Here is a 14,325-nt window from a genome sequence, read left to right on the forward strand (position 1 = left end):
AGATAGACATGCTACGTTATGCATATGGTGTCACCGCCAGACACCACACTTGCTAGGTGGTAGCCTTTAAATCGGCCGCGGTCCCGTAGTATACGTCGGACCCGCGTGTCGCCACTGTCAGTGATGGCAGACCGAGCGCCGCCACACGGCAGGTCTAGAGACTTCCTAGCACTCGCCCCAGTTGTACAGCCGACTTTGCTAGCGATGCTACACTGACAAATACGCTCTCATTTGCCGAGACGATAGTTAGCATAGCCTTCAGCTACGTCATTTGCTACGACCTAGCAAGGCGCCAATACCAGTTTATATTGAGATTGTAAAACATGTACCGTCAAGAGCGATGTACACCAATTATGGATTAAAGTTACGTATTCCAGCAGCAACGTACCTTATTGGCTATATTAATTACATTGTCCTTTCCAGACCTCACGCCAGTTTGCGTGAGCTTAAATGCGTGCATTTCGGCCTCCTCTAGCAACACTGTGTTGGCTCTTCTGCCAACACATCAATGTAGATGATATTGCTATAGTCAGAGAGACAAAAGAAGATCTAGAGGAAATCCACAGAACAATTGAAAAAATTATATGCAATCAGTATGGAATGAGAATAAACAAGAAAAAGACTAAAGTGATGGTATGCAGTACAGGAGCAGAATATGAACCTCTGAGAATGAGAATTGGAAGAGAGGAGCTAGAAGTGATAGAGGAATTTACTTACCTGGGAAGCAAAATAACAAGAGATGGTAGAAGCCGGAAAGAAATTGCGACCACAATACAAAAGGCCAAAATTGCATTTAATCGGAGAAGGAACTTACTCACCAGCAGCAACATCAGTCTGAAAATAAGGAAACGTATCATGAAAGGTTTCGTTTGGAGTGTGGCTCTATACGGATGTGAAACTTGGACAATTGGAAGAGAAGAGAGAAGACGGCTAGAGGCCCTGGAGATGTGGTGCTGTAGAAGGATGATGAAGATCAGCTGGAGAGACAAAGTAACAAATGAAGAGGTGCTTTGAAGAGTACAGGAAACCAAATCTCTGTGGAGGCACATCCAAACAAGAAGAGGCAAACTTGTAGGGCACATCCTACGACACATCATTGGAACAATAGCAGAAGGAGCTACTGAGGTAAGGAATCAGCGGGGGCGACCAAGGATATCATACATGCAACAGATCATGAATGACGTTGGGTGTAACACATACGTGGAAATGAAAAGGAAAGCAGACAGAAGAAAGGAATGGCGCTGTACTGCAAACCAACCTCACGGTTGAACACTAAAAGAAAAAAAAAAGGTGACGACATGAAATTGCTTACTGTATTGAAGTCTTGCTCTCCCTCATCAGTTCTCACAGTTGTCTCCCTTAGCAAATTAAGCACTTTCAGAATATGTTTTGTTACGATATGACTTCCCTTAGTGGAGTTGTTTTTCCCGCATTTTTTCATTTGATACCTGATCGAAGCATCTATTTTACAACTTCGGTAGCACCACTTTTCAGAAGCTTCTGTTCTCTTGTTATTTGTACTGTTTATCGTCCACGTTTCACTCCCATTGAAGACTACAATCCAGACACATACTTCCAGAAAAAACATCTTAACACTTGAATTAAATGCCAATCTACCCTTATTTTTCGTAAATTCTTACGCTGCAGTTATCAGTCTGCATTATGTTATTATGTATCCCAATTACTTCTGTCATTGTCAGTTATTTTGCTGACCAAGTAGTAAACCTCGAGAAAGAATAATTTACAATCATGAGATAAAATTCACTTGGTTCTCCAAGTACAATTTTTTTTCCATTTCAGATGACAAGAATATCCTACTTGCAAAATTTGAGCCGTTTCGAATACCACGAGGGAAACTTAGAACGTAAAATCCCATATAGCCGTGCATTCCACACTGCTGACGATATTTTCGTAGACTGATAGCTCAAAAAGCAATTTCAATGGTTTGCTGTGGGATTCGCACGTTTCAAAGTACATAAAAGCATATGAATAGTACTCTTAATTAGGAACGTGGCCGGCCGCGGTGGTCTAGCGGTTCTGGTGCTGCAGTCCGGAACCGCGGGACTGCTTCGGTCGCAGATTCGAATCCTGCCTCGGGCATGGGTGTGTGTGATGTCCTTAGGTTAGTTAGGTTTAATTAGTTCTAAGTTCTAGGGGACTTATGACCTAAGATGTTGAGTCTCATAGTGCTCAGAGCCATTTGAACCATTTTTAGGAACGAAACCGAACTATCCATTTGCGCCAGTTGTGTTAATATGGCAGCAGAAGAACAGTTACACAGCATCACTAATTAATTGCATTACGAATTGAGGACCGTCTTATCAAAACTCAACAAACACTAATTTTTTGAAAATACGTTTCTAATGGATTCTGATACTTTAATACGCGGCTCACACAACGACAAAAAGAAAAGGAAACGACAAAACTCAATATTTCCCGTTGCAAAACTAGCTTGTATGTATAAAATGTTCACAAAACTTGACATTCCATCTTTCCAGATTCCACAAAATTCATCTAATCCTTGTTCTACACCACATGATTGAATCTCAGAACACAAAATTTAAAATATAAATTTAATACCCTTTACACTAGCATGTGTTTATTGTCAGTTAGCGGCACAAACAAAATAAACGAACTGCCTCCCAAGTGTTTGTTGGACAAAAATGCGTACTATACTCTTTGTTCTCTTTCATGTTCTGACACTGTTTTACTAAAAGATTAGTAGCTGTTGTAGTACACTCTTGTTGGACCAACATTATTAAGATATTAGAAGATTTAGAATATTGTGTAACAGTTCAGGACGTGAAAAGTGCAATAAAAAGTAGGATTAGTCAAAAAGAGTTAGAACTTCACAATTGCACCCTCAAATGAAGATCTGAGTACAGACCTTAACAACAAAGGAAAAAACGTCCAAAGCAGGATGTCTGGGTTTCAATGATCTTATTCATTGCAGAGGTAGCCTGTATATTAATAAAACAAAGCTTGAACAGGATAATTTCTAACTACGATTAGTGTAGCCAAATTAGACTTTTGCTGGCCAATATATATGCACAAGTTATAAATAATTTTAATTGACATTGGGCATCTTATAGAAAAGTTAAATGAGTTTGCGACGATTTCTGTATCGTGCTAAACTTTTGCGGGCAGAAAAACCACGAAATTTGTGGACTTTTCTTCAGTTTTCTGGCTATAATTCCAAAATGATACATTCTTTCCAAAACAGAACGAAAGAGCATAAAATTTCTCGTAGAATGACCTAATTGAGAGCTAAAATCGATTAGCTGTTTACCCACAATCGATCGTCAAAGATCGTGGTTTTTACTAGTTTAGCGGAAAAATGAGTAACACACATGTTCGAATGGCTCTAGTAGTAGGTATTCGTAGCGCAAAAGAAACCGTCAGATATGAAATCGTGGGTATGTTGAGTTTTGTAAAAAATTGTAATTTCTAGTTTTTTTCTCAATAAAGAAGATTACCGATGAACTTCAATTACTGCTTCATCAACCCCTACCTCCATGGATGATCAGTACCATTTTTTAAAATTATTTTTGGATCAACGAGATTGAGCAGCTACAACTAAAAATACCTCTCCTGTACAGTTTTCTAAATGAGGTTTGTTGAGTTTTGTTAAAACGGTCCTCAACTATTCTTCCCAAAACACTTACTGTAGCGGCACGGGCACAAGCGGGGGACAGATGCCGATGTGCGAACACTGGCTGACACCTGCAAGCTCGTTGCTTACGCTTGCCAGCAGCTCCGCAACCACGATCCGTGTGCACGCTCCTTAGGCGGGGTTTTGAGACATTTCGAAGGCGCTTGACTGGCTCTGTACATGACCTCAATTGCAACAAGTCCTGCCATGTCTTGCCCGGCCAGTCTGGACATGTCGGGCTTCGAATCGACGTCCGCTGTGTGTTGGCTCAGCGTCTCTCCACCATCCCGTCGGGACTTTTTTCTTCGGTCTAGCCACAACCTGGATAGACTGGGAGATCTAACTAACGTCATCTGAACTCTGAACCATCGGATTCCATCGTCGCATGCCACTGTCTCCTAGCCACCAGTCCCATCGTCCAGTCCTGGCCACCGCCATCCATCACTGCGGCTCCAAGCCAGTCCATTCTGACCGCAGTTACGAGAGCAGAAGCGTGCCTCCTGATGCTGTTTGGAGCCGAACACTGCACATCGAGCAAGGTCGCTGGCAAGCCACTTTGACGAAAGTGCTAACACGAGAGTCTCCTCGCACACCATCCTGGCCTGTCTCTGCTATCCGCCGCCGCCCGTCTCCTTAGATGCTGTATCTATGCCTGTAAGACTCAGTAATCAATAAACTGTTTGTCACCAGTGGTTGCTACCTTTTCTGTACCTATAGTCCGCCTCTACCAGATAAGCCACTCGACTAAAGCCAGAACCCTGCTAAAAATGTCAGGAGACCTTGAGAAGCTTTGAGTAATGACGATGATACTGGCAGTGCAGCAGTGCCTTTCAACGGAAATCTGCAACTGTGCAACAGTATGTTTTTTTTTTTCCTTACATGGCTTACACGGCTGTTGCCCCCCTTCTAACAGCCGTGTACCGCAAGTCTCTAGAGGAACGGAAGGTTCCAAATGATTGGAAAAGAGCACAGGTAGTCCCAGTCTTCAAGAAGGGTCGTCGAGCAGATGCGCAAAACTATAGACCTATATCTCTGTCGTCGATCTGTTGTAGGATTTTAGAACATGTTTTTTGCTCGAGTATCATGTCGTTTTTTGAAACCCAGAATCTACTATGTAGCAATCAACATGGCTTCCGGAAACAGCGATCGTGTGAGACCCAACTCGCTTTATTTGTTCATGAGACCCAGAAAATATTAGATACAGGCTCCCAGGTAGATGCTATTTTTCTTGACTTCCGGAAGGCGTTCGATACAGTTCCGCACTGTCGCCTGATAAACAAAGTAAGTGCCTACGGAATATCAGACCAGCTGTGTGACTGGATTGAAAAGTTTTTAGCAAACAGAACACAGCATGTTGTTATCAATGGAGAGACGTCTACAGACGTTAAAGTAACCTCTGGCGGGCCACAGGGGAGTGTTATGGGACCATTGCTTTTCACAATATAAAATGACCTAGTAGATAGTGTCGGAAGTTCCATGCGGCTTTTCGCGGATGATGCTGTAGTATAGAGAGAAGTTGCAGCATTAGAAAATTGTAGCGAAATGCAGGAAGATCTGCAGCGGATAGGCACTTGGTGCAGGGAGTGGCAACTGACCCTTAACATAGACAAATGTAATGTATTGCGAATACATAGAAAGAAGGATCCTTTATTGTATGATTATATGATAGCGGAACAAACACTGGTAGCAGTTACTTCTGTAAAATATCTGGGAGTATGCGTGCGGAACGATTTGAAGTGGAATGATCATATAAAATTAATTGTTGGTAAGGCGGGTGCCAAGTTGAGATTCATTGGGAGAGTCCTTAGAAAATGTAGTCCATCAACAAAGGAGGTGGCTTACAAAACACTCGTTCGACCTATACTTGAGTATTGCTCATCAGTGTGGGATCCGTACCAGATCGGGTTGACGGAGGAGATAGAGAAGATCCAAAGAAGAGCGGCGCGTTTCGTCACAGGGTTATTTGGTAACCGTGATAGCGTTACGAAGATGTTTAACAAACTCAAGTGGCAGACTCTGCAAGAGAGGCGCTCTGCATCGCGGTGTAGCTTGCTCGCCAGGTTTCGAGAGGGTGCGTTTCTGGATGAGGTATCGAATATATTGCTTCCCCCTACTTATACCTCACGAGCAGATCACGAATGTAAAATTAGAGAGATTAGAGCGCGCACGGAGGCTTTCAGACAGTCGTTCTTCCCGCGAACCATACGCGACTGGAACAGGAAAGGGAGGTAATGACAGTGGCACGTAAAGTGCCCTCCGCCACACACCGTTGGGTGGCTTGCGGAGTATAAATGTAGATGTAGATGTAGGTCTATATGGTTGCTTCTTGCCTTTCTTCTTTCGTAGTCTATATTGTGCGCTTTTCGTAGCAATAGATAAGCATAATGGCAGTAACTGAAAAAGCGTCAACTCAGGGAAGAGCTCAGATCTAGTTGGATTATTTAGTTCACCTGCTGGAAAATAGTGTAAAAGTCAATAAGAGAGGAAATAAGGGAATTTTCCAACCTATCCCTATCCATCCTAGATGCAAGCACCACTACATTAATGACCCCATTCTCTGGTGTAGTATGGGAAAGATATCTGGCTTTCTTTAATATATTGTTTACGTACAGTTGCTAAGTTAGGGAATTGTAAGGATGAGTATTGCTAAGAAATAATAATTAGTAGGTGATTGCTAGAGGAAAGAAGATGTGGCACGAAAAGCTGAGAAATCCTCAGACCTTCCACGATTTAGAGGAAGTGCTAATGGAGCGTTATAGAAGGGATAACATAAATTCTATGTAGAGGTTTGCGTATCGCATAAAGAAGGTAAACATCAATATGTATGAATTGACAGATGGCAACAACAGCAATACGGAAGGCAGCCATTGAGCGGCTACACATATTTTATGTAAGTTATTCGGTATTCTGCTAAAATAAACTAATTATTGCTATCACAAAATGAATTTCCTTGTAATTGTTGTCACCTCAAATGGTCGCACCAGCTAATTATTTTTAATAAGTATTTTTTCAGTAATTTGCGCTGCTAGAAGCTCATCTTCCGATGCAGCCTCTGGTCGGCCATTACGCGCCGAAGTATTAATTTATTTTTCAAAGGGTTAACAGTAACTGTAAATGCGAGAGATTTCGTTGTAAGAACCTTTCTAAACTGCAAAAGATAATTAATTTACATTAAAGTTCATTTTTTAAATTATACAGATTCCACGAGTTCAATAAGTTTTATCTTGGCCGCTCCACAGCAACAATCGAAATTCTCTCGAGCCTTACTTTGCAATCAGTAAATACAAATTAACAAAATTACATTCAATTCAGTTAACGGCAACTGTATTCTAGTCATCACGTTTAAAATCTAAAGTTGGTACATGAATAACAGCGGCCCTTCAAGAACCCGTGTCGTATTTACTTATGCACGTAAGTAAAAGTAATAAGAAAAGATAATATCCCTGAGAGAAAGAACCATGCTCTAACAAAAGAAAAATTCACCTGATAAACATAAAATAAAAATATATATAAAATACATATATATAATTTTTTTATATATAACGTAACAAATGTCGACGTAACAAGGTCTAGGTGCGTTTTTACAGGAGTTCATTGCTGAAGTCTCATGCAAGGTACTATAAACTTCTCTCAGGCAGTAAATAAGGCTGTAAGAGCTGCAGCAGCGTAAGTAGACATAAAGTAGCGACGAAGCTTACGGAGAAAAGGCGTTTTTAATACTGAGACAGTGTGTTATAAATGCGTTCATCGTTATTGTAGGAAGTAGCAACGTAAAAAAGCATAAAAAAGTGTAACCTGGTTCATCGTTATTGTAGGAAGTAGCAATGTAAAAAAGCATTAAAAAAAGTTTAACCTGGTTGCAGGAAACGAACGTAACAGCTGGTGCTGGGAGAGTCCATCCTGAGGTTGGGAGTCGCAGGGTGGATTTCGCAGCCAAAAGTTAAACATACGGGGGAATGTTGTAGCCATTCAAGTGTTACAAGTGAATCGGACGGTGGGGGAAGACTTCCGTGTTCGCGTCGAAGTTCTCCCTAGTATAGGATTCAGCTACAACGTCATATTTGGAACAGATTTTCTGACTGCACATCAAGCCAAATCGATCGGTTTTGCTACGGAAAGAAGCGAACAAACTCAAGACACATCTCAGGCGCCAGAGCACCTGGCTGAACTGCGTCCTAGGTCTTATAGACTCTACTCTACTGCCATGAGATACGGATAGTCCGGGTGGACGTAGTAGTGGACTTACCTTATAGTGTGTAGTTGAGCCCTTTGTGGAAAATGAATAATCGGAGGGGGCATAGTGTTTTATTCGCCTTAGTTAGATGTACGAGACGTTGACGGTAGCTGCAAAGTGCTCGTCAGCACGGACAATTTTGGTTCACTATAAAGTGGAGCTATCACGATATGCACCGGTACCTAACTTGGAAGTTTAGGAAGCTCACGAAAGAAGAGAGGCAAGAAGCAACCATATAGGCCTGTAAGAAAAAAGTGATTTCAGGAAAGAATATTCGAAGCTGGGACAGTCTGTCGCCTTAGCCGCACTTTGGGAAAAAGTATCGCTATTTAAAGGATGTGATGAGAAGATGAAAAGATAGTTATATAAAAACGTGGAACTATTTTACGCTTCTCGACCATTCCGAGGTATGCCAAAAACTGCATCAAATTCCACATCATCTACAACCCGTGATGGAGGAATTTATTAATCAGCAGCCTCATGACAGGATTGCAGAAGAAAGTGGTAATCCATTGTCACTATCGATAGTAACTGTACTGATAAAGAGCCCAGAACGGAGTAACGCTTATAGATTTTGTTGTTGTTTAGAGGTATTTAAATCAGAAGTGCAATGGAAATTCCACTCTTGAATGGAGAAGAGAGAGCGGAGAGCGAATAGGTGGAAAGCATGGCCTCCACGAGGGCGAGAATTTCTCTTAAGACATTTTAAAATAAGAAATTGAGGTCGATAGGGCTGACATATGCGATCCAGTATTAGAGTCATAATTCAAATGAGCTCTAGAAGACTTGAGATGAAATAAGGCAGAAGGGACATATGGCATTCCATCGGAACAGACTAAATCCTTGGGTTTAGAGGCAACATACATGTACGGGCAACATACATGTACGGGTACATACATGTCCAGTTAAGAGGAACAAAACGATTATTTAAGTTGGTGTGTAGGATCTATGAGACTGGCGAAGTACCACCAGACTATCAGAAAAATATGTGTCAGCAACACAGTTCCGAAAATAGCAAGGGCAGATAAGTGCGAAAAATATCACACAATCAGCTTAACAGCTCGTGCATCTTAGCTGCTGATAAGAATGACATACGGAAGAATGGAAGAAAACTGATTATCTATTAATGACGACCAGCTTGGCTTAAGAAAAGGTACAGGCAGGGTCAGGCATCTCTCACATTGTTCTTGGTAATGGAGGCAAGATTGAAGAAAAAGCTTGTAGCATTTGACTGCTCAGAGAAAGTGTTCAACAATGTAAAACTGTGCAAAGGTGTTCGAAATTCGGAGAGACACAGGAGTAAATTATAGGTAGAAATGGGTGATGTAGAACATGTGCACGAAATGAGAGGGAACAATAAGAGCATAAGACAAAGAACTAGGACTGAGACAGAGATGTTATCTTTCGACCCTGCTGTTCAATCTATACATCGAAGAAGCAATAACGGAAATAAAAGAAAGGTTCAATAGATGTACTAAAATCAAGATGAAAGGATTGTAACGTACTTTTAAAAATTTTGACTTTGAAATCACTTAAATGAAAGTGTAACTCTGTTTATAAATTTCGTTCGAATACATTGAATGAATGCCATAACTGGGAATTCATTCAAAGCTGGAGTTATCGTGTAGCGTGTTGGAACTGCAAGTGGTGTACTTATTCTGTGTTATTGTTAGTAAAAAACTTTATAGGAACTGATTGGGTAATACAACACCAAGTACCAATTGTGGTATCGATAGTAACGATGCCACATAGTTTCAAAGTTTGGCACTACCACGAGACACCGACTGCAGCGTCCTCTAGATGGTGCTGTGCAGCTCTACGAGCTCCGCTAGATTCAGCCCATTTCATCAGGTGCAGCCCGCCAGGACACTTCGCTTCAGCTTCACACCTCTTTCCAAGTTATGTATTCTTATTGCTTGAGTAAAGGGGATTTAAATTCATTCAGCAGTACCGACGTCTTTTACCTTTTCCTGATCCAACCCAGGCGCCGCCTTCCAGGCGGGATACAAAGCCAATAAAGAAACATAGTCACTGAAAAATACATTCAGCTCCTTAGGTACTGAATGATTTGGTCCTGTTCAAAACTGATAACTTCGGTCTATGTGCACATAACAAATAAATAAAATTGTCTTACCTCCAAAGCAGCAACGGTGTGTCGCGATATATTCTTAACTCTCATGAACAAGAATAAAATATACTAATTGTAGGTTTAGCGGTGTGCAATGCTGGCCGTAATACTTCTAAATGAACATGAAATTCTTTCTACTGATAAATGAAAACATATGACCTCGGCAGGAAGGTAGTGATTTGGGTGAATTTCTATCACTGACTTTCTCAATAGTGATATTGTATTCGAAGTTTCGCTTTCCTAAACATCTGACAATTTAAACTACATTACTCAGAAAAATACAGCCTTTTTACTATATGAGTCACAAACAATGAGATTTATACAGCAAGTATTATCTGACCTCACTAAAAACGCATAAACACGAATCATCAAACTACGTATACCTGTTTAACAAATCTTAGAAGCATTACAATAGGAAAATATCTAACTAGCCTATACATGAAATCTGTTTACGTACATTCTGGGGTTACTCAACATAGGCCTCACTGTTGCCGATTATCAGCCAATTCATTTACACTAACGCGCTAGCAAAACGAAAATCATAAAAATTTAACTACTTTACCTTGCTTGCGAGAAGATTCCGCTTCCACATTTATATTTCCAATAATACATGTACTCGTAATTCCTTCGTTATAATCTAATATTCGGTGGCTTTGCAGTGCACATTGTAAACGCTGCCCACTGCATCTTCTTTCGCTCTGAGAAAAATACCCACTGCCGTGAGCCAGGTGCTCTCTTACTCCAACACTACAATCTCAGGTCAGAATCAGTATCTCCAGCTCTGCGGTCGTGGATACTCAGCGATCCGCTTTATAGAGCCCTTCAGAGACATGTATTGTGTATAATATAACAGTTTCATTTTAGTTTACATTAGTACCATTACAATATTCGAGTGCCATATATAAGTGTACCGCAGTTGACTCCTTTCATGAAACCAACGATAAGATTCGCTGATGGCATTGCTGTTGTCAGCGAATATGCAGAAGGGATTGTTGGATGGAACGGACAGTCTAGGGCATACAGGATATGGATTGGGAGTAAACCGGAGAAAGAGAAACGTAATGAGACGTAGAAAAATGAAAGTAACAAGGAACTTAACATCAAAATTGCGGATCACGAAGTAGACGAAGTTAAGGGATTCTACTACCTTGGAAGCATAATTATCCATGATACAAGAAGCAAAGAGGATATAAAAAGCAGACTATCGATGGCAAAGAAAGCATTCCTGGCTAAGACAAATCTACTGGTGTCAAACATTGGCCTTAACTTGAGGAAGAAATTTTAGAGAAAGTACAGGGTTATTACAAATGATTGAAGCGATTTCACAGATCTACAATAACTTTATTATTTGAGATATTTTCAAAATGCTTTGCACACACATACAAAAACTCAAAAAGTTTTTTTAGGCATTCACAAATGTTCGATATGTGCCCCTTTAGTGATTCGGCAGACATCAAGCCGATAATCAAGTTCCTCCCACACTCGGCGCAGCATGTCCCCATCAATGAGTTCGAAAGCAAAGTTGATGCGAGCTCGCAGTTCTGGCACGTTTCTTGGTAGAGGACGTTTAAACACTGAATCTTTCACATAATCCCACAGAAAGAAATCGCATGGGGTTAAGTTGGGAGAGCGTGGAGGCCATGACATGAATTGCTGATCATGATCTCCACCACGACCGATCCATCGGTTTTCCTATCTCCTGTTTAAAAAATGCCGAACATCATGATGGAAGTGCGGTGGAGCACCATCCTGTTGAAAGATGAAGTCGGCGCTGTCGGTCTCCAGTTGTGGCATGAGCCAATTTTCCGCGGGCTACGCATGAAACTTGCCCGCACGCGTTCAACCGTTTCTTCGCTCACTGCAGGCCGAACCGTTGATTTCCCCTTACAGAGGCATCCAGAAGCTTTAAACTGCGCATACCATCGCCGAATGGAGTTAGCGGTTGGTGGATCTTTGTTGAACTTCGTCCTGAAGTGTCGTTGCACTGTTATGACTGACTGATGTGAGTGCATTTCAAGCACGACATACGCTTTCTCGGCTCCTGTCGCCATTTTGTCTCACTGCGCTCTCGAGCGCTCTGACGGCAGATACCTGAAGTGCATAGAGTTTTTCTACGTATCTGTAGTGTGTCGTGACCATATGTCAATGAATGGAGCTACAGCGAATTTATGAAATCGCTTCAATCATTTGTAATAGCCCTGTACATTTGGAGCACGGCACTGTATAGAGGTGAATCGTGGGCAGTTGGAATACTGAAGAGAGGAGAATCTAAGTGTTTGAGATGTGGTACTACAGAAGAATGTTTACAATTAGGTGGACTGATAGGATAAGGAATGATGATGCTCTCCACATAATCGGCAAAGTATGTAAAATACGGAAAATCCTGACAAGATGAAGGGACAGGATGTTAGAATATCTATTAAGGCATCAGGGAATAACCTCTATGGTACAAGACGCAACTGTAGAAGGTAAAAAATGTAGGGAAACACAGAGATTTGAGTACATCCAACAACAAATTTAGATTTTAGAGTGCAAGTGCAAATCTGAGTTGAACAATTTAGCGCAGGAAACGAATTTGGGGCGGGGCACATCAAACCGGAAGAGTGGAGGAGGAGGGGAGGAGGATATTAGTGTTTAACGTCCCGTCGACAACGAGGTCATTAGAGACGGAGCGCAAGGTCGGGTGAGGGAAGGATGGGGAAGGAAATTGGCCGTGCACTTTCAAAGGAACCATCCCGGCATTTGCCTGAAGCGATTTAGGGAAATCACGGAAAACCTAAATCAGGATGGCCGGAGACGGGATTGAACCGTCGTCCTCCCGAATGCGAGTCCAGTGTGCTAACCACTGCGCCACCTCGCTCGGTAAGGAAAGAGTGATGAAGAATGAGAAAAAGGAGAAAGAGAGAAATCAAAAGACTGTTGCAGATATATACACCACAGGTAACATCACGGAAATACTAGATGACTAGGGGCATTGTCATTGCTTTACTACCATAGAACTGAGGAGTGGGTACCATCACAAAGAGGAAATCCCAGAAGATATACCCAAGATGGCGTTTCCGGCTCCATCTAGTAATTTTCAGTACTGGCGAATGCTATTCAGATTGAAGAATAGACCGGGGACATTTCAGACCCAATTGGACAGTATACTACGTGGTTTTAAGGCAAAACAGTGCTTGATATACTGGATTATATTATAATCTTTCCTGAGGACATCACGGAACACATGGTATGGTTATGTGATGTCTTCGGTCGGTCATCAATGCCATGACTAATGCTTAGTACAGTAAAGTGTCAGTTTATACTGAAAGAAGTGCAAGGTAGGGGGTGCGAACCGTCCCTCTACTTGTGCAAGCTGTAAGGGAGTTCCCAACAAGAAATGGTTCAAATGGCTCTAAGAACTATGGGACTTAACATCTGAGGTCATCAGCCTCATAGACTTAGAACTACTTAAACTTAGCTGACCTAAGGACATCACACACATCCATGCCCGAGACAGTATTCGAACCTGCGGCCGTAGCAGCAGAGCGGCTCCGGGCTGGAGTGCCTAGAACCGCTCGTCCACAACGGCCGGCGGAGTTACCAACATCTAGAACAGAGTTACTTACATTCCGGTCTGGGAACAGTTAACTATTATACAAAATCTGTGCCAAAATTTGCACAAATAGCAAGGCCAATGGCATATTTGGTGAAGAAGGGAGTAAGATTTTAGTGGACTCCTCAGTGCAATGAAGCCTTTGTATGAATGAAGAATTTCTTAACCATTACTCCCATCCTCACACCCCCAGATAATGAGAAATAATTTATATTATCATGTGATTCGAGAAACCACGCCTTGTGTCAGCCAACTGATGGAGAAACTATATAAAGAGGAAAAAATTACACAACTACTGAAAAAGAGATGCACACTTTGATTTGTAGAATCACTTATTGCGTTGCTACTTGTATGGTAGATTTTTAAAGCAGTAACAGATCATACAACACTGAAACGGCTCGTGGGCTTTAAGGATACGTCCAACTATCTTATGTAGTGGGTTTTACTGTTAAGCAAGTTCAGCTTTTTAGGTTATTCATCAACCTGGAAAGAATCATAGTAATGCAGATGGGTTAAGTTGCAAAGATATACGTCTTGTGTGTGTGTGTGTGTGTGTGTGTGTGTGTGTGTGTCAGCACGTGCGCATGTATGCGAGTCTTTGGAATTTATGGGCACTCAATGGCGAGATTATCAGCGCCATGACACTCATTAACACAAAAAATTTGGATGCAATGTCTAAAATTGTTGCCAGTTAGGTACTCCAGTTGATTACACAA

This window comes from Schistocerca cancellata, chromosome 6, assembly GCF_023864275.1.
Source record: "Schistocerca cancellata isolate TAMUIC-IGC-003103 chromosome 6, iqSchCanc2.1, whole genome shotgun sequence".
NCBI lineage: Eukaryota > Metazoa > Arthropoda > Insecta > Orthoptera > Acrididae > Schistocerca > Schistocerca cancellata.